At 40.0% G+C, this 23,521-nt stretch overlaps 1 protein-coding gene across 2 annotated transcripts in view; it reads left to right on the top strand.

The window, feature by feature from the left end:
• Gpc3 (glypican 3) overlaps positions 1-23,521 on the top strand; it is a 369,321-nt gene that overhangs the window by 32,980 nt on the left and 312,820 nt on the right.

Here is a 23,521-nt window from a genome sequence, read left to right as displayed (position 1 = left end):
TTCGCTTGAAACTAAACATCCATCCCTCAAGATCCTGGTAGACCAAATTATTGAGAAAATTGCCCTACTACTTTGTTTATGTGAAATTTGTTGTGGTAGCTTTCGTGAGCTATTTTCTCCACCACGTGCAGTTGGAGTGAGCTTATCTTAATCTTGGCCTTGATTCTCAATCTCTTTAGGGTTCTGTCAGCAGCCCTGATTGGGGTATTTCAGCAGGGAGAGCACTTTGGAGCTCTGTGCACAGTTCCATGAGCACTCCTTACTGCCTCGATTTGGATTTTATGTCTTTGATTGCAGGAAGCCTTTGCCCTCACACATGAGCCTGGGGCCCTTTGCTACAGTGGTTGGAGTGCTCTAATGCTAATGTTGTTTTGATAATGATTGAAGCATTAAAAAAAGTTGTTCTTTATTCTCAATCTTTGCATTGCCTCGTTTCCTAAATTTAATTTACTTAGATGTGCTTAGGAAAATGGGGCAGCACAATCGTTTTTTGTTTCTGCTTAATTAATTCTTTTTGAGAAACTCCACTGAAAGTACATTTTCCCTTTGCTTTCTCTTTCCTCTCCCCTAGTTTATAATAATGAGGATAAAGATAACAGTGAAGATTCACTAAGTGCCGACTGTATGATGCTTACTTTTACATAATTATCTCATTTAATATTCCTAGCAACCCTATGGGGCCTGTACTGTAATCATCACTAGTTTCTAGATAAGGAAACTGGAAGGTACCACAGTGCCTTCCCTAGCTATCTATCCTATGACATGGCTCTCCTTGCTCTGAGGCAAAACAAAAGTTTGAAGCAGTGGGATTTATGATCCCCATGAAGAAAACATGAGATCAAAATCTGACATTTCATATCTCTAATCCCTCCGCATCTTCATGATTGGAGTTCTGTTCTCATTTGTGCACTCTCATTATGACTTCCAGCCTTACACTACCAGGAAATACTTAGGCATGTGTCCAGGGTTTTTATCAATATTGAATGATTTTGGTCTTTACCAAGGTGCTAGGTGCCAGTGACAAAGGGAGAACGGGCTCTTTAGAATGCATCAACGCTATGTTTTTACTGGAAGTTGACTATCCCACCACTTGAACTCTTGATCAGAGCAAGAAAACTGTAGTAGCGCTGCAAACATCTCTGCATGATGAAAATGCCACAGAGCTGCTCCTCATGCAGTTAGCTCATCTGAGAGCTTCCAGGGTCCTTGCTTGGAGCCTACTCTTCTTGTTAATGCACAGCCTTTACAAGCTTGGTTTTTCTGACTTTCTAGCTATTAGTAGAGGAGCAATTGGATGAAAGTGTGGAGGAGTGCTATGGGGAGGCACATATGCACAGTATGAAGCAACATGGAACAAGAAGAGTGGCGAGCATAGAATTGGTAGTTAGGGGCATTTATTGTGGCTCGGCTGCTATGGGTGTTTCTCGCCAAGCCTGAAGGTCTAAGTTCAACCCATGGAACATGAAAAGGTGAGAACCTATTCTTGAAAGTTGGTCTCTGACCTGTGCACGTGCATGTGCACACACAAGTACACTCATAAGTGTGATAAAAAGGTTTTTAAGAGAATGCTGAATTCTGAGCCAGAAAATTCTAGTCTAATTCACAATCTGCATTTATAGTTTTATGGCTTAGGAGACATTATTTAGACTGGATTATTCTTCAATATCGTATCTATAAAATGGGGCTAAAACTTTTAGTCATAGAGATACTTCATGTGAAAATGTCTTAACACACACACACACACACACACACACACACACACACACACTCTTTATGAAGACAGCTCTTTCTATTGACATTTCTCGCCCAGGTGATGACCAAGAAATGATGGGGGCCGTTGACCTCTATCAAGCTGGACATCATGATGTACTTCAGCAACTTCTGCCACAGTTAGACGTTACAGTTTCTGCCACAGTTAGATAGCTCCAGTTCAGCAGACCCTTTAAAAGGCAGATATGCTTTTCGAGCTCTTACATGCATGTAGCTTTGAGGCTTGCAATTTCTGTACTGCCAGGATCAATTGGTTTTTCACCTTCTCAAAGGATCTCTTCTAGATGGTGTGTGTGCATGTGTGTGAATGGGGTGGGGGAAGACAGACAGACCCGACTATTGCAGAATGCACTAATTTTTTAAAAGATTTTATTTTTATGTTTAACTGCATGTATGTATGCGCGCGCGCGCGCGCGTGTGTGTGTGTGTGTGTGCGCACATGCAGTATTTTGGATGGCATATTTTACACACAGACATGTTACTAGTTCAGAACAGGTGTGGTGTATTCAAAAGGAGGTGTTGGGGGGGCGGCGATGCCACCCTTATCTGTTTTCCTCAGTAGCTCTCCTCCCTTATTTTCGTGAGACACGATTGGCCGCCGAACCTGGAGCTTGCCTTTTCCAGCTAGATTGACCAGCCCTCTAGGCCCTGGGATCCCCGTTTCTATCCAAACTAGTGCTGAGGTTACTATGTCTGCCACCCAGGCTTTTACGGGATGCTGAAGTTCTGAATTCAGGTCCTCATGCTTTCATAGTAGGCTCTTCCCCAGGGAGCCACCTTGCCAAAGCCTGAATTGCACTGTTTAGTTCAGTGGAGGCAAAGGAGCCCAGAGCCTCCTCAGCCAGGTTTGGAGGATTTGCTTTCTTCTACCTGTTTTCCATGGAGGAGCTAGGTAGACGAGGACGGGAGGAGGGCAGCGCTTTCTTCCTGCTTCTGTTGCTTTCTGCTGTCTTTCTGTTTCTGTCTGCTCCCATTTCTGTCAGTCCTGTCCCTCCTGCTCCCCTAAATAAAACTGACCTTGGTTAGAACACCCTTTTCCATCAATGCTGAGCAATCTCTCCAGTCATTTCTGCTTGAAGTAACTGGTTTTTTTGAGGGTGGTGTGTTATTTGAGCAGATTATTTATTTATTTATCTTCACAGTTAATAAGTGACTAAATAATTGCGTGATTGTCGATAAACATGTTTTTTTGTAATTCAGTCCTTTCTTAATTTAGGTTTTTGTGATGTGCTGGGTGTTTTAAGTGAGTACTGAGAAATTTTTCTCCATTTCAAAACCCCCCCCCCCACAACTAGCCCTGCTTAGGCTGGGCCCTACTGAGTCTGAAACTGGTAACTGCTGACTACCCTGTCACAGCCCTTTCTTTGTTGAAAACAGTGTGCCTGAGAGAATAATTACGTTGATGTCTAATCAGAACTTAATTCATTTGTTGGAGCTAAATAGAATAACAGTCAATTGAATAGAAGAATTTTAGGAACACAAACCCTGACCACGAGTGAGGTTATATATCCTCAAAAATGTCAATTATTAATCAGCCCACTCATCGCGCTGCGAAGCTCTGCTAATCCCATTATAAAGGGGAAATTTCTCATCAGAACACAGAAGGTGCTGGCTCTAATTAGAGGACTTTTATGGCACTGACTCAAAGAAGTATTTTGGTTCCTAAGTTTTTTTTTTTTTATGCAATTGTTTTAATTATTAGGGCTATTGGAAAAACAACTGGAAACCGAGTGTTTAAAGTCAGTCAGTTCTGGTCTAAGAAGTTTTGAATTCCATTTGGTTTTTAAATTGCAGTGGCTTTAGCTGAGCAGGAGCTGGGGGAGTTGCAAACCTTTCCTGTGCCCCCTTATTGATTTAGGAAAGTCAGTCATTAGGCTGAAAACTGTTTAATAAAAAGAGCTTAGGAAAATGACCCAGTGTGCAACCAGAGACTATTCTAAGGCCACCAATGAAGTGAGAAGATTATGCAGATGAACCCTCCCCCCTGTTCATGGCAGCACCTCTTATACTCAGCGCCACTACCCACCTTTATCACTGAATGCCTCACCAAGCAAAGGAAGGACTCTTCTCCCTTCTAGAAGCTTCCAGGAAGACTCACTTTACCTAGAGTTGATGGATCTCCACCCTACCCCCCACTGGGCTTTGTTTACTTTCTTAAAACATATGTTCCTCCTCCTCCTCCTTTTTCTGTCTCACTGCCTTGCAGTACCTGATATGGGAGTAATGAAGCGTATGTTTGAGAGATTTCAATTCTCCTGACAGTTGAATGGAGGGAGAAACAATTTTCCTCTAAGCTGGAAGTGGTAATGTTGAAATTAAAAACACTTTTCCCGTGGACTGTGAGATGCTTCTAGGGCGTAGGTACTACTCTTCCTTTCTCCCTAGTCCCACCTTCTCTTCTGCCATTTTTTCCCTGCATCCCTGCATTCCTCACCCAGGCTCAGTGGTCTCATTCATCATCTGACGTTGTATTTCAGTTCCAATCTCCATCCATTCTCAGCTAGAATACCAGCAAAAGCCCAGCTGGGTCCTCCTCTTCTTCATCGCCTTTGCTCCCCACTTCTGCAATGCAGGGCAACGATCATGAGTGCAGCCTCAGGGCCAGGTCGACTGGGCTCAGATTCCTCTGGGTGAGAGAAAAGAAGCAAGCAGATATGTGTGTGTGTGTGTGTGTGTGTGTGTGTGTGTGTGTGTGTGTGTGTGTGTGTGTGTGTCTGTGTGTGTGACAGTTGCAAGGTTCAGGGTCATCAGGAGCTTCCTTTATAAATAGGCCCCAAGAGATTCAGTGAGGAAAAGGAGAACTTTCCTGCCCTAACCAGTTCCATTTGTATTTATCTCATTGAAAGCTCCCCTCAAGCCCGTGAAATTGGCAGCTTGTTGGTTTCATTTTACTCCTGAGGAAGTAGAGGCTTAGGGAAATTACAAGTCCAAAGTAGCATAGCCAATAGATGGTGAAGAGGGATTGGACCCAGGAAGGACAGCTGGAGGGAGCTCGCCCTTAAGTACTACGTTTTAGCCAGCCTCCCTGTATTTTGCTTTGTGGTTAATGGGAAGCCATTCGATTCTAATTTTCTTTCTTTCAACGGAAATCTATTCTGTTTTATTTGAAAACTTGCTGAGCAGTACCTAGCATGTTCAAAAGGCAAGTATCAAGAGGGATTCAAAGATCTAAATGACTACATACCTACCTCCAGAGAGTTCAAATCTCACAAAGCAAGACATTTGTACCTGACTAACATGGACAGTCAGCACTTGTAGAGAAATGCTGCATGAAAAAGTTTACAGTTTTTATACGATCTTGAAGTGGATCCATATTTGCTGAGGCTAAAAGCATCTACAGTTTTAGGGACTCATTCTCTAAGGAAGGCCATTTAGAATACTAAAATCGCATGCCTCTTCCAGAAGTAGATGTGCCAAGGTGGATCCTTGGAGCTCTTTTCACTCGCTTCATAGGAAATCTGCCTCTATAGGGATGGGAAAACAAAAAAAAAATGATTTCAATTAGTGGCTGGACATTCTTGATTGGGGTAGGAGAAGACTGTCCGTGTGAGTTCTCTCCACAGATGTGGCTTTTAACTGACGATGAGAGCAAGTGAGAGAGTTAGATAAATCATTTTTTCTTCAAATCCAAGTTATCAGTCATTTCTTAGATAATCCTCTTCCTGGACTTGCTGGCTGACCTTGTCATTGGCCATCCATCCTTTTCTCCTGAGAGTGGGGACAGGGTTTGTGTGCCAAGGATGCGCTCTAACTTAAGCAGGCAGCAGTGTACACGCAGCTCTGCTATATCTCTTTGTGACCAAGGGAAAGTTTCTGCCCTCTGAGACATTAAATAAAAAGTGCTGTGAGGTGAAAGCTATGAAGAGCGCAGGCCTTTGAGGGCCTATGCTACAGATCCTATCATTTATAACCAACTCAGACTTAGTTTAGCAGGGTTTCCATGAGACTGATGTTGGCTGTTGTCTTACCCTATCTTGTAATTTGTAAATGCAATTCTGTATGGAACACCCTTCTTTCACTATATTGAATGGCATATATCTGGCCCATACACATCTTTTTAGTGCTTTTAAATCTTTGATATAATTATAATGAATATAAGATTATAGGTTGGTATTTTAGAGCATTTTCTATTTATTTAAAGATGACTTCTTGTAAAACTTTGTCCACCTCTCTCTTTTTCTCCCAAGCCCTCTCTAGTGTGTTTGTGTCTATGTGTGTGGTTATGTGTATGTTCTTATGAGGCTGTGTTTTGTGTGTGTGTGTGTGTGTGTGTGTGTGTGTGTGTGTGTATTCATGTACAATTTTCAAAATGGTCCCCTGGTGGTCTGAATGAGTCTCACATAATCTCTCAATCTAAACTGCAAGGGGAATAAATACTCTGATTTCTATTGGGTTGTATTAAATAAAGAAAACTAGTATGATTATCATATTCTTCTTTAGTGGAAGTTCTAGACCTCAGTAAGTGAAGTGTGGTCAACCAAGGTCTACTCAAAATATTTCCCCTTCTAAAACCTGCAGACTTTCTTCATAACACTTTTCAGGTTCAAGGTGTATGCATGATTGGTTGGTAATTTGATGAATACACATTTTCTTTAAGAGTGAATAAGTCTTTTGTAAGGAGGGCATACCTACTCTCATGTCACAAATTACTCTGAACAAACTCCATGCCACAGGGATGATAATCTGTGAGGTTGGTGACATGCCAGGCCATCCAAACATGCTCTTGTGTGTTCTACCACATAAGGGAAAAGAAAATCACCTTTCTTAAGTGTCTCTTGTGGGTCCAGGAGCCATATTTTGCACGTAGCTCAGCATTACTTCCCAAAGGTTCCAGGAAGAAAAGAAACCCAGAGAGTGTGGTGACTTAGACAAGGTAACTTTATGCTGAATGTTGAATTTTCTCTTATTGTCCTACATTCCAATGTTCTCTCTTTCTCAACTAGGTTAGTAGTTGTTCTAATTTGAGGACCATGACCATGCACATGACCCTCTCTCTCCTTAGGTTGGCAGAATATGCAGGCTTTATAGTTAAAACACTCATAAATTCAAACAGTCCCTACTAGTTACACAAGAGCTTTTCACAAAATAGGGGTAATGATTATAGCCCAATAGAAGTGTGAAAATCAAGCACAAATTATGTCAAACACAGTTGCCCTTTTGCTTACTATGTACTTGCTCCTGAATAAATGGAAGCCATTGGTGAAGAAAAGTGTTCTTATTCTATATTATAGCTGTTCATATTATAATAATATTTCATTGATCAATTCTAATGCAAGTTCATTTTATTTAGGTTTAAGAATTTGACCAAATATAGAGGAGATAATGGTTGACTCAAGGAGAAGAAAGGATATATTAGATAAAGGAATAGTGAACAAAATTATAGAGTACCCATTAATTAATCACCAATTCTCTTTAAAGAAAACATAACTATTCATAAAGAAATCTAGAATTTCAATTTAACATATTCATATCTGTTTCTTATGGCACATTTACAGAAGCCAGTGGATAGTTACTGCTCTTACGGCAGTGATGCCTTGAAAGTTATTAAAGTAAAATTTATTCAAGGTACTTAATATTTTAAAATGAGTATTACACTCATGCACAAATATCATGTATTTATGTATTTGAGCATATTTCCTCCAGAACATTCTATCTTCCACTTCATGCCCTTCCATTAGCCAGTCCCCTTTTCTCCCTTGTACACTCTTGCTTCAACTTTCTTGTTATCTTCTGTACAAACACACACACACACATACACACACACACACACACACACACACACACACACACACACAACTTTCCATATCTGTACAAAATCTATGACCCACAAATGAAAGCACAAGATAGTTGGGGTTTTTTTTTTGAGACTAATTCATTTTATATGGCTTATACCACCTTGGTATATTTACCTAGAAAATGCCAAGTCAACAAATCACCAGACAGCTTTTTTAAAAATTTCCTTTTTATTATACAAACAGGTCCTGTTTTTTATTATATAAATAGAAACCCACAAAGGAAGAAAAAACTGGAGAATAAAATGACCCAGATTCTATCTGTTGGAGGTTAACAACTAGGAATATTTTGACATGTTGTCTTGCATACCTTTAGTCTTTGTTATGGGGCTCTATGTATATACATAAATATATATGCACATGTTTATTTATATAGTATATCAATATATAAATTACATATAATTAAAATAACAGTAATTAATATTAACATATGAGATATATTTCCAAATATATTATGTTGTTTTTTATGTGGTACATTAATAACATCTTTTCATGTCAATAATGTATTTTATAATACATAATAAAAATTTAACTTCTATTCAGTTAACATGAATAAGAGAATTAATATCCTCCTACAATCTAACTAAATATGAATTCATGTCCTTAATTATTTCTCAGGATAAATTCCTGGAACTGCTGATTTTATATTAGAGGTTATATAGTTTTTAAAGTTTATTATATCTATTTCATAAAGTTGACTTATATTTTCCCTTATACTAGCAATGTATACGTGCCCAATTTCCTAGTCATATGTAACTTGTCACTTTATAGTAACCTCATTTTGGATGAAAAAAAATGATACTCTTTGGTCACTAGGGAAACTTGTGGGTCATTTGTCTATTTACTGTGCAATTTTTATTGTTTCAATATTTAAAATTAGATAGTCCTTGTTCCTTATTACATGCCTATTGATTTTCAAAACCTATTTTTATGTGCAGACTATCAACCCAGTTTATATATGATAAATTGATTTTACTGGTTTGCTACTTCAATTTTCCATTCTTTGTGAATGTATAAAATACTTTCAAATGCACCAATTCCTTTTTTTCCTTTCCAATGTGTACTTTCCTTAACAATATTAGCCTCAGGATGAATCTAATACATATTCTTTTTCCTACTAGCTACGGGTAAGTAATTTAAGATTTTTTTAAAATATGAAGACTGTAGCATCGGGTCTGCCAACCTCCCAGAACTTTTGAAGCTCAAAAGAGGTAATGTATATGAAAACATTATTGAAAACTTGAACTGAGCCTTGTGTGGTGCTACCTGCCTGACATCAAGCCCTTGGGAAGGAGGGTCACAATTTGTAGGCCAGCTTGGGCTACATAGTGAGTTGCAGGAAAGTCTGGGCAATATAAGACCCATTTAATAAAATATAATTGAAACGATTATTGCAGTTATTTTTCCCCTTGATGTTGGTTGTCAGTCTGAATGAGCCCATATCCACTCTACTGACATCAAGAGTTACTTTTTTCTCCCCACATCTCAAATGTTTTTGGTCCTCATAATGGGAAGCAATTTTGGTTTGTAAATAAATACACTACAGCCTGTGCCCTGGGAGTTGGATCAGTGCTTAGTGGCTGGTGAAATATCCCTTGCCGTCAGTCTCTTGGCCTAGTGTAGATTCTAACTATCTGTCCCACATCCCCAAGTGAGCACATAGACCTGGAAGCACTGTTGTTCTCTATGTGTTTGCTCCTACCTGTGTCTGTCCATCAAAGGCCGCTTAGGAAACCTCACAGAGCACTAGGTGAGGAAAAAATGCCAGCCTTCTATCCACATGCCTATCCTTTGGGGACTCGAAAAACAGTACTCTTTCTAGTGAAAAGCTCTCAGGGAGAACTTTCCCTCGGGATGGAGACCCTCCAACTCCAAAGACCAGACCGAGACACCACAGGATGCAATCAGCAAGAGGATTTGGTTTATTGTCGGGATACACAGGCACAGGCACTTGCGGGCGCTTCAGTCACTCGGGGGACTGGCGCGCCCCATGGAACCAAGGATGGGCTTTTATAGGATTTTGGGGAGCAGAAGCAAGCATACAGAAGCAGATGCATGGTTACAGGGATATAATTGGTGGATTCTAATATGGCAAGGGTTTAGCCCGGGGGCAAGTTTCCTAGCTACCTTCCTGAAACATAAGGACTGACTCGGCCCCCCAAGGGTTCAGCCTGGGGGCAAGTTTCTTAGCTACCTTCTTGGAACATAACGGCTGACTCGGCCCCCCACCAGGGTGTGGGACCTCTCCCGGGGCTTTTCTCATTGTCAGGTGCTCAACGGCAGTCCTCCTGTTGCCAGGCCTTCAACCAAACACATCTTGTTTGGCAGCCGCTGTGTACTCAGTGTTCTAACCTTTCTCTGAACCAGTCATCTTAAATATAGCCTTGCAAAATGGCGTTACTGCTGCTAAGCTGGGGTCTTTCACTAGCAATTAATATTTGAAAAAGATAGACTTGCCTATCAGGTAAACTGGTGACTTTGCATAGTTTTGTGGCACAAAGTATCTGGAAAGAGTTGTTTCTTGGTGAAGAACTTTTTTTTTTTAAATTGTGAGATGACCACAGTTCTCCCTATGTAAATGGTGGATCTACAAAAAAATCAGAGGGGCAGGGAAAACAAATTATCTTGTGCATTAAACTGATGGTTAATGGAAAGCCCACGCATATTCTTTCTAACCATTTCTAACCACGTCTGCCAGATGGTTGAGAGATGAAGAACTTAAATGATTCATATAACATTTCGAATGCAGCTGTGATGGTTTTGATTTTAGTTCTGATTCAGGAGGAAGATGTCTGAAGAAATTAAGCCTCCATGAGGGTCACAGACCTCTGGGAAGTTGATGAGATTAGACATTTGAACTCATCTGGTCTTTTAGTTGAAGGAGTAAGAAAGTGAACTAAGTTTACTAACAATCTACCATGTACCATGCGTAATCAGTAGCATGGCTATTAGGCATTCCCCCATTCTATAGATGTAGAAACTGGGATTAAGAGCGATTAAGGGACCCAAGGCCACAGCATGAGTAGGCAGTAACCTCCTGTGATGGACTTCCAAGTCATTGACCTTTTCATTGAGCTACATTGTCTCTCTTGGAACTATAACATACAAGATGCTGTAGGTCATTCAAATGATCTTGTAGGTTTTGAGAAATAGAAAGAGTTAGGAAATTGGACAGTGATGGCGAAATAAACAAAAAAAACCCCATGAATAGCCCCAAGCTTTTATTTGGCAGAAGGTCTCAAATTCCATTGACATGAGGAAGTTCCTTGTAGGGCCCTACTAGGGTGAACTAATTATACCCCAAGTATTGTATGGCAGCATGGAAGTCTTTCTTATTGCATAATAAAGCATCCTGCACACACCCCTCAGAGTTCATTTTAATATTTTTCAGCCTGATATCTGAAGGGGCTGCTACCCTGACAAATACAATCTGGCCAGATGTTATTATTTTGCACTACATTTAATTTCTTCCTGCCAAAGATTTAGACTTCTCCCCCTGACCCCCTGATAAAGATCAGGGAAAATCGTCTGGTATTTACAAAATCCCATCCAGGCGTATCTGTTACAATGTTCACTTAGCAAAGTTTATTAGATTATTAGGACTTTAAACCCTTGGGCTCTTTAGTTATTGAAATAAAAAAAAAAGAAAACCCAAACATCTTCAACAAATTTAAGTGGTATAATTAGACCCTGGACTTGTCTTACAGGCATTTTAGAATTATGAAAATGATTTAACTAGCGTTTGCTTCCTGAGAAACTTGCTGAGTTTGACAGGGATGAAAGGAAAGTGGTTATGCTGCTTTGGGCTTGTGCCTTAATGGGGAAAGTGATATGTAGAACTGAGAGGAGTTTGCTAGAGTCCTATGGAGAAATGACTCTTGTAAGTAGTTAGCCGTATCGCACAGGACTTCTGTTTCCTGGCCTAGTTAATACCCAGGCACTACAGTGACAGAGGAGCAGGAGACTGTCATTCCATTGTTCATGAAGTCTATTTCGACTCAACACTTCACTAGCTTCTATAAATGCCTTTTGTTTGCTTGTATGCACTAAACTAGACATACAAAGAAGGCAGTAATGGAAAAGTTTAGTAAGTTCAGGAAATTATCAATTATGATTTATGGACATCACAGCTCTCCTCTGGGGATTTCAATATTCTTTGCCTGCCCTCACAGTTGCATGCACTGCTGAGCGCTAGTTGGCCCTTGCTGTTTTCTTCACTGGGTGGGTGTAAACATGGGAGGCTTGAGGCGGTGGCCTGACTTAGCCCACATACATAGCCAGTGGCTGAACTGGGAACTGAGCTAGCTAATAGGATGTATATGTAAGAGTGTAACTAGAAATAGGCCTAACTACCCTTGTTCACTTTTAGCAATTTGGGTGCGGGAGCTGCTCATTCGGTTACCCAAATTCTGGAACAGGACACTTGGCTTCACAGAGAGAGGACGGTTTTGAGAAGCTGGTTGACGGTATCCCTTCCCTATGTCAGGCTGAGCCATTTCTTTCATTGTGAATTCACTTGGTGTTTTACTGGGTTTGGGTTCATTGTTAAAGCCCAGTGTCCCTGAGATGACTTTTGAAATACCTCCCAGATAAGCCTGGCCAGACTTGGGCTTTCTCTTCTTAGTTTTAAAGGTGCTCAGACACCTATTATATGAAAAGAGGAAGAGTGCAAACATCTGTTTGTACATTAAATATATAGTTAATAAATGCTGAGGTAGCACAAGTGAACTCCAAACAAGAGGTAAATATTTTGTAAAAATTAACGAAGTAGAGGGAACTCTCATTAACTGAGGCTCTGTTCATTTGAATAGTGTGGTAATTTGACTTGGACTGAAGTTAACTTTCGTTGCGTTTATGAAGAAAACATCTGCTAAGCACATTAAGCGTATATATAAGATGGCAGGAGGGCATGTGTAACTTGCTTGAAGGACTGGTGCAAACCCATTAATTGGGGCTGCTAATTGCAAAGAGCCTTGCTTACCAAAGCAAACCTGATAGAACTTCAACTGGGAAAGACTTTATTAGCCATGAGCTCGAGTGACTTTAGGTATGGAAAAATAATAAAAAGCAGATAATGAATTCTGGAAGGAAATGACTTAGTTCCCAATCATGTTATCCATTTGATTTTATGAACTTTCCATTCCCTTATCTTTAAAATGGAGACAATATGACTCATATGGTTGTTGTGAGGAGTAAATGACAGAATATATTGAAAACATAGAAAGGGGCCTAGTCTATAGTAAGTGCTCAATCACCGTTAGCCAGTGCTTAGTCTTGGAAAATAATTGTAAATTATAACCTACTAACCAGACTTCTTTTACTTTAACAGCTCAGATGACTAGGAGCTACAAAAAAATCTTATCATTAATTCCTGCCCTCATTCCCACCCACCGCAGCAGATGGAATTCAGCGCTTTCTATATGCTAGGCAAACACAGTACCACTGAGCTACACTGCCTCATCCATAACATCCTATTTACTGAATGTGAATTCTGAGATGCCATCTGTAGACAATAATTACTGTGCCTGGCACAGAAAGAGATGGTCATTAGAGTTTAAAGGCTTTTCAATTTCTCAAGAGGGAAATTCTAATTGAGCAGGTTTTATAATCTTCATTGACCATGAGGTTATTGAAGTTTATTATGGGAACCTGAAAAGTACCAAGAGAATATATGTTTGGTGGTTTCATTATAATATTTATGTTATCTGTCTGTTCAACCTGTTGATAAGGATGATAAGGATACTTTATTGCATAAACCACAAACGTCATTTTAGAAGCTATCAAATTCTGAGAAATACCAAACAATGTGAGAATCACCCAGTAGTGTGTAAATGAGGCTCTCTGTGTTAGAACTCCTAGATTTGAATCCCATATCTGAGAAGAAAAATAAACTCACCCAGTGTCCTAGTATTCAGAGGTGACCATGGTTATAGGGGTTTTGTTGCTGATGTTGTTAAACTATTTCTCTGGGGATAAAGCATGAGAAAAAGAGAGGGAGGGTATCATATTTGCAGACATTAAAAGCCTGGTGATAAAGCAGAGAGGCATGTTTTCCTCACTTATTTTCAGGTATATTAAGATAAAATATTAATTTGTAGCCATGAAATGGACTTGAACTTGAAAATTGTGTATAATTTTATATCCATGTGTCCTTTTCATCTCTTTCTTCTGAGGCCAAGAGAAATGCAGCACAGAGAATATGGCTTCAATTATCTTCATAGAGCCATTATAATTCAGAAGGGCTGTGTGGGGAGCTGTGTATGTGCGCGCGCCCCTGTACATGCTGGGTGGAGATTGCTCCCCGTTGTGTGGTCTAGTGACAAGAGCATTGAACTGGGACTAAGAAGATAGGGCTCATGCTCTGACTCCCTCATGACTCACTGGATGACCTTGGGCAATTAATGTCATTTTTCTTGGCTTTAGTTTCCCCATATATAAAATGTGGTGTTAGAGTGGATAATTTCTACAGCACCTCTTCGCTCAAAGAGTCTGGAATTTAAAAAATCAAACGTGCCTGTCTGGCTGGAAGAACCCGAGGCTCTGTTGATATCTTCCCAGCGAGAGGAGAGGTGATGAATCTCAACAGTGTCTTTGTTGCCAGATAGACCATAGGCTATAATTTTTAGCCTATCAGGTGTTTGACTTTTGAAAGGGCTAAATTCTCCATTAGGAGGAAATGTAAGAGCTGCAGGTTATTTATCGGTATTTACACTTTCCATTCATAACTGCCAGTGTCAAAGGCTTTGTCGACATCACTGTGTCAATCAGATTAGCTGTAATCAGTTTAGTGACGGCTAAGTCACAAATATATCAACTAACCAATCGTAATGCAGGAGTTCTCTAAAGCCTGGCTGAATTATTTATTTTGTTATGATGAAAATGTCTGAGCTTTATTGGGTTTTCTTTGAAGAACTTGATTCAGCTTGAAGTCTAGAAGATAAAAGATCAGTGATTGTCTTTCAGATTTTTACTCCACCTTCCTTTAAGGCTTTTCATTTCTCACAAGCCAAGTTGTTAGCTCTTTTAAGTCAAGGTGAGAAAGCTGTGATATTTTTTATCCTAGGGGTTTAAACATGCGGGGAAACTTTTGCCTTTGATTTCTTGTCCTGTTTCTGTCATGGAGGAACTGTCTCACCTTCAGCAAACCACCTCACTTGCACTAGCCTCATTTTCTTCATCTATAAAAATGGAATGCATCCCCCGTCTTGCTGAAATCTCAAGGTTCGAGGCTCAACTAAGATAATGTTATGGTACCAGGCAGTGGTGGTACAAACCTTTAACCACAGCACTTAGGAGGCAGAAGAAGGTGAATCTTTGAGTTCAGGGCCAGCCTGGTCTAGACTGAGTTCCAGAATAGTCAGGACTACATGGAGAAACCCTGTCTCAAATAACCAAAACCAAACCAAAACCAAACCAGCCAACCGATCAAACAAACAAACAAAAAAGATAATACCAAGGTATCTTAGCATTAGATAATGCTAATGTCGTTTAGGTGTGAGGAATATGAGGATTCATTATTGTCCTTCAGCCTTGTCCTCTTATGTAGGTCTTTCGCCAGTTAGTTAGATCTAACTTGGAAAGTTAGACTTTCCTGAAAAGTAGATGTTCTTCAAAGGTTAAGTGCGATTCAGTTTTTAGATCAGAATGTATCTTTGCTTTACCTATTACTTTTCATATATTACCACAGAAGAGTTTGCCTTCCAAGGGCATAAAACTGTAAAGGGATTCAGAGAACTTTAAAATAAATCACATACTCTCTTCCTCTTTTTCCTCTTCCTCCTCTTCCTCCTCCTCCTCCTCTAAATAACCCAGTGAACCCAATTACTGCTTCCTGTATGTGCATGGGACATCCGCTGGAGCAGGAGCAACCTACAAGTGACTATAGGGGGTGGTTATGATCTGAATACATTGTTTGTATGTAGGAAAATACCAAGAACAAAGTAATCATATTCAACTGGAAAATAAACAATTTTCAAATAAAACAGGAGTGCCGCAAGTCAGTAGCTAAAGGCTAAACAGATATGTCTGTATAGCTCCTGAAACTCAGAAAAGGCGAGTAATTTATCTTGCTTCAAAGGTGCTGTGGCAGTTTTGAGGGTAGGATGGTGAGGGGGAGTGGGTAGCAGGCAGTGGGTGGTCAGGGAGAGAAGATAAGAAAAAGACATTTTAAATATAGCTATTCTGCACAGCTCTTTCGTGCCACCCCCATGGCATGCCCATTATTCTTTGCCCAGACATCTTTAATACAGACGGTGAAATTGTAGTAGAAATGTGCCTTTGTACTCGCAAGAAAGTTGGGTGGCCTCTCTAAGCCTCACTTTTGTTTTCTTCTTTTTTTCCCCCTGAGCCATTCAGAGGCTCTGATTACCAGCACAACAGGAATGAAAAGAGATAAATACCTAGCACCACAGCAAAACACAAAAGAAGGCAGATTAGAAAATTGAGAAGTGTGGAGGGAGGAGAGCATTTGAGCAGAGTAACATGGCTGCTATGGAGGAGAGCATTTGAGTGGAGTAACATGGGGCCGCTAGTGGGAAGGAAGCCCTTTAGGTTTACTTACTGAATCCGTTCATGTTTAAGCTGAGTCAAGCATGGTGAATTCCCTTGCATGTGCTAAAATCAATTAGCATATACAGAGAATGTATCAAATGAAACTGGTATTTATTGGAAATTGAAGAGCTGAGCATTTTCTGTCCCTGATGAGGCAAAAGCTGTGTGATTTTTTTTTTCAGCACCCCTCCCCCTCCATAGTTGTGAGTTAACAGGTCAGCCTATAGACAAGCCTTAAAACTATACCTTAATACCTCCTAAATTACAGGTCTGGTAATGTTTCGTAGCTCTGGGAATGAACACGAGTTCCTTGGAGTACTTTTGGAGTGTGGGGGCCTTTTCCTAATTTGTGGATTAAGCTAGATCTACTTGGTACTTGCCCCTCCCTCTTGCCTATAGCTCCATGCTTCCTTTCTTTTCCTTAGTTCTTAGCAAACTAGAAATAATGCAGATAGGCTCGGGGACACCGAGGGCAGTTTGAGGAGCTGTATTGAGTTCATCTCCCTATGTTGCTGCCCTTCTTGGGGGAAAACACGGTCAGCTTTCTGTAGAAGACTTTAGAACTTTAGTTCTCTAAACCTTAGATTTTGCATCTATACAATGGAATGACTATACGCCCAATATATATTAATTTCAAGAATATGAAACTATGTGTATGAACTCATACATTTCAAGTTCTTGAAAATGGGGTCTTATAGCTGAGGGTAACTTTGGACTTCTTGATTTTCCTTCCTCTGTGCTCTGTTCCAAATACTGAAATTAAAGGTGTGTACAAATCCTTGGAAAGCTCTCTATGATCTGACCTACAGCTCTAATCCCTACATAGCATTTTAAAATATAAGGTGATCTTTGACTCAAGAGGTTAGGCAAAACAACATTACAAAAATTCACTTTTCTTTGATTAAAAGGGTAAGTGGGTGAGCTGAAGTCCAAGGGTGGATTGCAGTTAGTTCTCAAAGCCCCTGAAATTGTTTGTAAAGGTGTTTTTTTTTTTTTTTTTTCACAAACGAGGTCAGGGGAGAGACAGAGCCAGAGAAAAAGAGACAGAGACAGAAAGATATAGAGGGAGACAGAGGCAGAATGAATGTACACAGTTGAATTCTGGTCCATCCAAAAAAATATGTCCCCCAAATGGTTAATGATCACAGAGCTAGCTGATCTCTAAAATTCCCTTCAACTAATTTGATTCTATGAAAAATCTTAGTCTGAAGAAATAGATTTAAATTTATGATTATTTAATGGGCTCAAATAAGTAGTTTCAGTTATTTTAACAGCACTAAATGCAGGATTCTCAGATTTAATAATATCCATTTGAGTACTGATTGCTGGCATGTTCTGCTACAACTCAGGCTGCGACTTGGCTTGAGAGAAGAACTGTTATTTTGGGTGTTTCCTCCCGTCTCCTTTTGTGAGATGTAGTTATCTTATCCTCACCTGTGTGACTTTTAGGACTGACTGGTTTGGGGCTTGCAGAATTAGCTTTGTACAAATGTTTGTCAACTCAGTCTAATAAATTATCCCTTAAGGAAATCAAATAGCAACCTTGAAGCTCTAGCCTAGCCCAGATGAATCAGGGAGTTACACCAATTGAAAACTCACTGTGTGTGTTCTTTTCAGAATGAGGATACTGTACACCATTTATTTCTCTTGGGAGGTGATACAATTAAAATGCTAACATCCTTAGCAGCAAGCTCATTCATTCAGCAGTGCACACTGAGCTTTGTGTTTCAATAAAGAGAGGTGGAATACAACCATTAGCCTGAAAGCACGGGCTATGTTTACAGTGAGTAGAATAAAGAGGGGGAACTGTCTTTCAAGTCTGTTTAAGATCCTATCCACTGCTGACATTAGGAACAGGCTGTTGACACTGTGTGTGGGCTCATCTTGATCTTCAGAAAGGGAACATCTTCTAGCCAGAACAGTATAGTGTTTGGGAAATGTGTATCACTGAGCAGGAGGTTGACGGGAGTGTTTATATTCTATGAAGGAACAACTTGATACTGAGCTTCTTGCTAATTGTCATCTAGGGACTTCTACTAGTGCCACTGTAATCTGTTGTTCATAATATTGACAGCAGTAGTGAGAATTTCTACTTATTGTCTTCTGTAAGTTCTCTAATCCTTGAGGTAGGTGATAAATTCATTTTATGGGTAGAAAAAGTGGGAGTTCAGCAAATTTAAGTATCTTTTTAAAGTGCTACCAGTACCCACCCCTTCCCAGCTTCTTTGTCTCTGATAGTCAGTAGTCACCAAGTCTTACCGATAGGCCTCTTTCCTCATAAGCAGAGCTTCTGCCCTGCTTTCTACCCACATTAAACCTGGACTTTAATCACTTCCCAACTGATGTCCCCACCTCTAGTTTTGAATCTTTTTTGTACTAACAATAAGTTCTAATATGTAGCTGACATATCATTTTCTCTAGGACACCTTTCCTGACAACTCTCTCCTAGGTAGGTTTCACTCTTTGCACAGTACTTTGAGAATCTCTGATTTGCTTAATTGAGCATAATAATAAACAATATTTGATGCATGCCTTCTCTGTAGCAAGTGTTGTTTGAAACTGGGAATATATAGGAACGCATTGTGCATCCCCTCAACAACGTTATGAAGTAGCAGTTGTATTCTGTTTTAAATGTGCTCGGACAGCTGTTTGCAGTCACAAAGTGATTACACTTGCATAAAATTAAGGACTCTGATGAAACATGCAGGTAGGAAAAGCAAGGAGTGAATGATATATAGTGAGTGGCCTGAAAACAGGAATTACTGGAACATGGGTTTGGATATTTCTTTGTTGTTCCAGTCTGCATAGCAGAAGGCGTTAAGCAGAATCCTTGGCATCTACCCTCTAGATTCCAGGAATACCAAAAAATGTCACCAGTCACTGTTAAATGTCCGGTGGGGAGGGTCCAACCTCACCTATTGGAAACCTCTTGCCTGAAAGCTCACATTTGAAAACTGGCCTTTTAACTCTAATTCCAGCTTTAGTCTTGTTCTTATTCTGGTGAGGCAAACTGTCACCAGCCAATGAGATACTTTTACAAGCTAACCTAATCTTTCTTTTTGCAGTGGTGACCAAAGAGCAGCATACAAGAGGTTTACTGTGGGGACTTTATTTATCCAATCTACTTATTCAACATTGTCTGATTTCCCTGTTCTAAACAATTTTGTATATATACATTATACGGGTGAATTTGATAGGAGACTGTCGATGTTTATACAGGCTTATGTGACTCGGTGCTTTCATTTAACTGACTTTGTTTGTTTCAAGTGCCAGATCTGAAAGTAGTTCCATGACAATGTCAGGTATAATTAACTCTTTTTATCCATGGGCTCACACCCACACATTCTACCAACAGCAGCTCAAAAAATATTTTTAAAATTCCATTTGTACTGCAACTGTGCCCAAGGAATCTCTAATTTCTCTTTGATTTGAGGATGAGAACTGAGAGAAGAGTCAGTCCTTTGGATAATACATTGTCCTAAGTGGGCAAAAAATATTATGAAGAGATTTTCTTAGAAGTCCATCATGTTACAGATTCTTTGGGTAGAGCTGCTCAGATTTTTTTTCCACCACAATCCTTTATTCACCAGGAGGCTGGGTGAAAGCATGTACCTGGACATAGACACACACAGACACACAGACACACATGCACATACATATGCTCACACACACACATATACACACACATGCACACCTACTGGAGGGAAAGTATCAGAAACTCTGAATCCATCAATGGATGAACCAGTGATTAGGTTACAGTCATCACAATTCAGTCATGTCGAAATACCCTCATAGACCTCCAGAGAAGTGTGCTTCACCAATTTCCTAGGTGTCTCAATTTATTTACTTGATAGTCACAATTAGCCATCTAATACTATGGGATTCAGTACTCTTCCTTCTGGGCATAAGCTAGTGGAGATAAAAGTCTCTAACTCCTAAAGGCATATGCAGTGGCCGGTTATCTTAGCACCATTCACAGTAACTGAGAGGCAGAAACAATCTGAGGGCCAGCATTAGCCTTTTTCTGTCTCCATAATAAAATACTTTAAACCAGATACTTTATAAAGCAAATTAATTTATTTAGCTTACAGATTTTTAAGCCCAAATAACATGATGCCATCCCTGAAGGGTCCCTTAGCCATATCATGACATGTGGATGGCATCATGTCACAATCATACATGAGAGGAAACTATCAGATAGCAAAATAGGAATCCACAGCGAGATTGACATGGGGCCAAACTTGTTCTTTTGTAACAACACTTTTGTAAGCATGACCTAGTGTCCTAAGAAATGTGCCTTCTGAGAATAACGTTCCAATCATTTGTCACAAATCCTCTATTTCTTAAAACTTGTACATCACCTCTTAATACTCCCACATTTGGGATCAAAAAAATCAAACTTCCAACACAAATCTTTGGGGGGACTAACTAGATTCCAGCTACTGTAGTGCTCATTGATGGCTGAACGGTTAAAGATACCATTTAGCCTTTCAAAAGGAAGAGACCTTGCCAGAATTAGCTTGTCAGAATGCATTCTTGCATTTGGGAGGTGCTTTTGGTTAGATGTCTCAAAAATGTCTCTTATTACTCTCAGGCCAGTCTGCAAGTGGTTAGTAAGTGCTTCCTGTGCTCCAAGCACTGCTGGGGACATCTAGGTATGCATATGCTAGGATTCAGCTGTAGTCCTTAGAACTTGGGTTAGTTGCTCTCTGGATGTGATCTTTCCTTACATTATTTTATGTCCTAATTAATGGGAAGAGTTCTCTTAATTATAGGAGAAATGCTTCTCTTTGATTTACATTTTGTTCTGATTCTATCTCCCGAATAATCCTCTTAAAATAGGTTCGTTTGTTGTAGTTGTTGTTCCTATCCATATAAATCACTCTCTCTATAGAAAAACACCAAACTCTGTTTTTGCAGAAGGCTTGGAACTAAGTAGTTGACACATCACCATTTGACTGCCTGCAACCCCTCACTACAAACATCCCAGCCACCCAAGTTTATTTAAACTCCCCAGCCAACCATGCAAATAAGACCCCCAGGGCTAAGGAGCTCAGAGGAAGAGAAGGCCAGGATTGTCTGCTACTTCCCTACTCCAGGTTCAGAATACTGGTTACCATGGGGGTAATTCAAGGATCAGGAGTTTGGCTTTACTTTTGTGCCAGTTTTCATTTCTGTTAGTTAGGAAGGTGCCTCTATAATGTCCCAACATCTCAGACTTGACAGGGACCTTTAGAAGCATCATCCTACCTCTATGTGTTTCCTCGATGTTTCCTATTCTGAGGAAGAGATTGGTTTGGGAGTTAACTCTGCTGCTCCCTTAGGTAGCTGAGACTCTCGTACTATACAGGTCACTCTCATGTGGGTAGACATCTTGTGTTTCATGATGCCTACATTAGCACAGTGTAGAGCCCAGTGTGGCCAGCACCTGCTATGGCCTCTCTCCCGTACTATTTCTTCAGGCAGGCAGTGTGCCAGCCACTCATGGTTGATGTCTATCATTGCTGACATACATTCAAGCAGCATTCACCTTTGGGTTTTGATACTTTATTAATGTGAGAGCTTATGAAATTGGACCCCAAAGACTTGAGTTTAGAAGTGGGTTAAGTGTTTCTTTCAGCATAGCTTTTAAGCTGATGTGGTAGTGTTGGTGAAAATGTTGAGCAGAGCAGGTCTTTTAGCATGTAAACCTTCCTTCTAGAAGGTTTCATTAACTTATTAACTAGTTCCTTTGAACATAAATATTAAAATAAATCAGTGGAAGAACCAGCTAACGGTATTCTGATGACCCACAGAGGCCTGTCTTGAACATAATGGTTCACTTTGCCCTAGGGTCAGGTACATCCTAGTATATCCAACTTGAGTTCTATAGGCTTCACGTGTTCCAAGACATCTAGGAATTCAGCCTGCATGGTAGGAGATAACTGTGTCATACAGCAATGTCAAAAGATTGGCTCTCGCTTTCAGGTCTTCTTGAAACTGAGAAGTTTGTCTGTGTATCCTTCCGCTTTTTAGTCTACTATTCTTATCATAAAAGGAAATGCACTTAGCCTGGAATGTCTTTTTATTTTAAAAAACAAAACAAAATAAAACTTTGCTAGCTTCGGTGATCACCTTCTTTGTTCTCACAAGCACACAAATCACCAAATCATCTGCTGGATGAAGTGTTTGCAAGTCTTGTTTGAGATTATCATTTATAACAGTTGTCATCTTTTTCCCTTTAAGGACTATGGCGAGCAGATGAGTTTTGTTTTTTAACTCTCCTCTTTCGCACTCTCCACACCTCTCTTTCCACACATACTCCTGGATCTTTCTCCCAGTTTTTTTCCTGCTACGCTGACTTTTTCCTTTTCGTTTACTTACAACTCTATCCTTCAGTTTTCCTACATACGGGCTACTTAGTGTAGTAATGGGTGCTAATAAGCCGACGTGCTTTTGAACGCTGCGGAAATCCCAACATGTGATTAGAACGGGGGTAATTTCAGGCACCATGGCAGGTTATTAATGTAGTGTGGGTGGCTAAAACCTTTTGTTTCCTTTCAAATAGGTGGCTGCCCACTTATACACTCCATGCGTGGCTTTCTGCCAATTGTGTTGGGGGCGATTTCAAGCCAAATTGATTGGCTAATTGCTTGTGGTCATCTGGCTTTTCAGCTGCCTGTGCAACCTCTCTGGAGGTAATTAGCACTTCCAGAGGTAGGTGGGGGGGGGTCTGTGAATTGGAGTTATTCATGGTCATGGCTTTTGAAGTGGGGGCAGAGGCAGCCAGTAGCTTCTGTGAATCACTTATTTTTAAATGATTACTGAGGATTGATGAGTTTCTTTAACAATTTTAAAAAAATCTATTATGAAGGACTTGGATAAGCAATTGCTTTCTAGAGTCATTTAAAATGGGCGGTTGGGGGTCTATATATTGTGTTATAAACTCACTAGTAGAAAACAGCTCCATAAGTGTTGAACATTTCCTACAAAGTGACCGGAATTTCCACTGTAGTCCTGCTCTAACACCCAGAGTGGGATGTTTTACAGCTAAGTGTGATGATACTAAAAATTAAATAACTCATTTTTTATCCCTCCCCCCAAAACAAACCTCATACCACTGAGATCTCTAACAGTGGCTCCTAAATGTAGAATTATCAGATCACCAAGGTGATTTTTTTTTCCATTTAAAAATAATGTTCACAGGAGCTGGAGAGAATGGCTCAGGAGTTTAGAGCAAATTTTGCTGTTGCAGAAGACCTGAGTTCAGTCCCTAGAACCCACACTAGGCAGCTCAGAACTTCTTGTGAGTCCAGCCCCAGGGAGGTCTACTGTCCTCTTCACTTACACAAACATACCCCCACACAGATACACACATATACCCATAAGGAAACATAAAATAAATCTTTATAATAATTATGAGGGATTTG

The sequence above is a fragment of the Rattus norvegicus genome, chromosome X (genome assembly GCF_021556685.1).
Source record: "Rattus norvegicus strain SHRSP/BbbUtx chromosome X, alternate assembly SHRSP_T2T, whole genome shotgun sequence".
Lineage (NCBI taxonomy): Eukaryota > Metazoa > Chordata > Mammalia > Rodentia > Muridae > Rattus > Rattus norvegicus.
This window is presented reverse-complemented; position numbering and strand designations above follow the sequence as displayed.